The sequence below is a fragment of the Denticeps clupeoides genome, chromosome 3, assembly GCF_900700375.1.
Source record: "Denticeps clupeoides chromosome 3, fDenClu1.1, whole genome shotgun sequence".
Classification (NCBI taxonomy): Eukaryota; Metazoa; Chordata; class Actinopteri; order Clupeiformes; family Denticipitidae; genus Denticeps; species Denticeps clupeoides.
In genome coordinates this window covers 21,280,899-21,285,057 of record NC_041709.1, presented here as the reverse complement: position 1 = coordinate 21,285,057, position 4,159 = coordinate 21,280,899, and positions in this window count along the sequence as shown.

Here is a 4,159-nt window from a genome sequence, read left to right as displayed (position 1 = left end):
GGTGGAATAAGTAGCAGTCGTATACTGTATATTTATTATAAAAAGGTGGACTGTCCTCCACAGTTCCAATGTCTCGGGAACCTCGAGATTGTGCTCCCACGCAGCCAATCAATTATGCAAGGGCAATACCGCTTCGATCGTGAAAAAACCCACACTGACCCCACGTCTCTGCACACACACACACACACACACGCAAGTTTATTCGCGCAAACGTAAGAAATCTTGAGTGGTCTGATAATCCCCCGGGCTTTGCTTTCCGAATGTTCGGGCGCTCAAATTATTCCAAAAAACAAACGAAAAAAAAAAAAAACCACTCATAAATAAGAACGTAGAAACGGGCCCTGGTTACCAAGGAAACAAGCATCTCTCCCCCGAGTGTGAAGTTGCTGAGAACTGTGACTGCATGCGCGGCCATACGAGCGACGCCGAATATTAATAAGGTCGGCGTTAACGCGGATGGCGAGTTCGTGGGGAATAAAACGCGCAATGAACAGGAACCGCCGAAAAATCTCCGTTCGTCATTTCCGACTCTCACCGTAATCGATGCGCGATGAATATTACATCACGAATGTCAAAAAGCCGAGTGGAAGCGGGACGAAGGAGGGTTTTAAAAAATTGGGTCGTGATTGATCTGGCCGGCTCGATAAATTATGCATTGGTGGCGGCTTGAAATATCTTCTCAGGCCAGGCTTCTTCTGTGTCATACATCGATAGTAAGTATATATGACGATTATTACGCCGGTGAGAATGCTGTGACAGATGGGAAAGCAGTGACTTCCACTATGATGCTCAGTGCCACGGCCAGCGGCGTGCAGTCTCACTGACTGAAGTGTTATGAGTAGCTGGATGGGCTCCCGCTTGCTGTGAGAGCAACAAAAGCCTGGCCGAGCGACAAGGGCCCCCTCGCTCAGCTACACACATCAATAAAGCTGGGGAGGTCTGCAATGCGGCCATTATGTAAGATCAGACAGGCCACCAGAGGAAAGCCCGGTCACAATATAACACTCACCTCGGCGAGCAATGAGGAACACTGCAAACGCCATAGGACCTTCTCGGTCGCTCTCACACACACACACACACACAAATATTCTGTACTGAAATCTGTTCCTTAAATCTTGTTCTCGTGGTTTCACAAGATTCACATTTTTTGGTCCCCTGCTGATGTATAAATCTATTTCTTCTCCCTCACACACACAGCAGCAAACACAACCTAGGGCAATAAATATTGCTATGCAATGTCCTGTGTGAAAACTGTGAAGCGTAAATGTGCGCCGCCTCTCTCTCTCAGGTGACTCGTGGTGAGCGCCATTATATCGCCTGGTACGTATACAGACCGGGAGAGGGGGAGTGTATTATTTATAGCAGAGTCCACTATCACTCTACCACGTCTACCGGAAGGTTGGGTCCAAAACACCAGAGCACACTCACACTAGTACGGACGCACATGCACACACACACAAATAGTCAGTGCCAGGTAGGGTCCAAGTAGAACTGCAAACCCGCCAAAAATCACCGACCTGCTTAGGCTCTGAAAGCTTTTTTGTCATGGGTGTAGCGTTCAAGCCATAACTGCTCTCACCTACACTGTAAAAGCCGTGCTCCGGCCTGTCCACGTGGTCTGTAGCAAACTGTAGGCCAGCCGCACTGTTCTTTTTGGAGAGGCAGGACTCTTTTCCTGCCATGGCATGCCCATTGTTGATGGATTCGTGAAGAATCAGAGTTGCTGACAGGGCTCGTGCCTGACCTCTGGAGTGTCACTACTCTTGGGGAGGGTTGGAAGGTGCTGAATCTGTACAAAATATAACTGGTAAGACCAAGACTGGTAAGACGTGGCTTTCCGTGATAAACTTTCATTTAAGACTTTGTAAAACAGGTCACCCAGTCACAGCATGTAATCCAAATTTCACCCTCAAATGAACTGCTAATCCCTGAGGTTCATATACATTTGCCACTTCCAGATGTCTGAAGTGGGCTAATTTTGATTTATTTTGGTAGTCATCTGCACAATCTGATAATCAAATCATGTCAATTTTTTGTCACATTTGGACAAACCTTCAAAAACCACTGTACACATGCAGTTGGTGGAGCCATTGAGATCATCATGCTGCCTGCTGCAGGCAACACTGCCAGATACAGAGCACTGCCATACTGAGATCATCCTGAAATCAGCATCACTAACACTAAAACAGTCACAGGCCACCAACAAAAGATGAATCATCCACTGGCACTTTTAAACCCTTGAGGGTTGTTCAGTAAGCTGAGATGGAGGCTGTAGTCCATCATGTGCATCCATCAACGCAGAAATAAAAAAAGAATCTAGATGGTTGCTATGGCTATTTACAGTATGAGGCAAAAGACTCTCTTCTGAAAAGTAGGACGTTGCATAAGCAAGCCAGGGATTTCAGGCCATGCAACGTGGTGCACCAGAAAGTGTGTACCTTCCTCTGCAGTCTGCTGCTGCTTTTTTTTTTTTTTTGCGGCTACAGACTCAATGTTTGTAGTGCAAATGCAATCTGAGTCCCGATATATTCTCTTTTTACATTATAAATGTACACTGACAACCAGCCATGTCATGATCCACAGATGATCAGCTTTTTAGCCGACAGAATTTTCATCACAGATATCTTTTGCAAACAATCATTGGGCGGATTAATTTAAAAAGGCTTCATGCAGTCTGACCGAAGACCAAAGTCTTCCTTCTAAAACACCAGCCACAGCTCTCACTCAAACAGCACGTAAAGGTAAGCACTGACCTATATAACAGTAACATCATGAAGTATGAATATTTCCTCATGCGAATGAATGACTGTTGCATTATGACAGAGAAAGTCACTCATGAATGCACGTTGAGAGCGATGAAAAATGATTTCACCATTATAATCTCTAACTTGACAAAGCAATTTTACAACACAAGCCTTTTTTGATTAGGTGTTATTGTTTTATTGTAATTGACAAATCTTTAGACCTGTCAAACGTATTTGTTTTATCCATAATACAGTAGTAATCTCACCATAATACAGGATTAGTGACTCTATCTGTTGGTCAGTGTGAACAGCAGCACTAAAACCACAATGGGGAGGAAGACAAGGAGCAGCAGGCTGAGCTCCGCCATGTACAGAACCGCCAGCAGCGTCACGGAGAAACAACGGCACCCCTGACGTGGCCGGCGGACAGCCTGAAGAAGGCAGCGCGGGTGCGAGAAACACCCACAGGCAACCGGCCCCTCTACACGAGACAGCAGCCACAGCTCGAACGCCGCACACCGGCCCTGGCCTGAGCGATCGGCCGGCTCGGGATCCAGAGCGACGGTCGCTGCCTGAGCGTCGGAGCTGGACGTGTGGCACCCAACGTCGTGGTGCAGTCTCCGCACCTCCCACTGCGGGACGGGGGTGTGCTGTCGGCAGAGGGGGCACCGAACGCGGCCGGGGTCCGCTGCCCGCCGGAGCATCTTCACCAGGCAGCCGTGGCAAACAGCGTGGTCGCAGTTCAGCAAGGCCACCTGATCATGGGGACTGCTGTAAACCTCGTGACAGACTGGGCACAGACAATTCTCTTCATCAGGCTCCACGGCATCCGAGAGGTCAGGGTTGATGGAGGTGAGGGCTTGGAGACGAGGGCTTGCCAACCGGATCTCCCTGTAGAGGTCACGACTTGGTGGATTAAGGGGGTCAGGATTTAGCAAACTGTGCAGGCCGAGAGTCATTGGTCCAGCTGCTCTGTGAAGGTCAGGGTTCGAGGGCTCAGCCTCACCGTGGGAGTCGGGGCTTGTCGCTGGGTAGCTGAGTCCATCTGTTAGCTCCGGTTCCTCTGGCAGGTCAGCATGTCCTGAAAGTAGGCCAAGTGTGACCAAGCAGTCCTCAGACTCAGCGCCGGGTTCTTTATGTCCCAACGGGAGGGGACACTGCAGTCGAAATCCAGGCTCGAGAAGTTTTCTTCTCTCCAAGTGCGTGCAGGAGGTGTGCCCTATGGAGTCATGATGCGGCTCGGTTTCAGCGCTGGGTAAATCTGTGTTCAGGATCCTAAGTTCAGACCCATATGTTAGAAGGACATCAGGATACTCCTCAGGCTCAGGCCTGCTCTCCATGATGCTCGTCTTTTCTTCCGTGGCTTCCTGCATTTCTCAGATACAAACTGCTGCCACTGTCGAGCACTCACGACA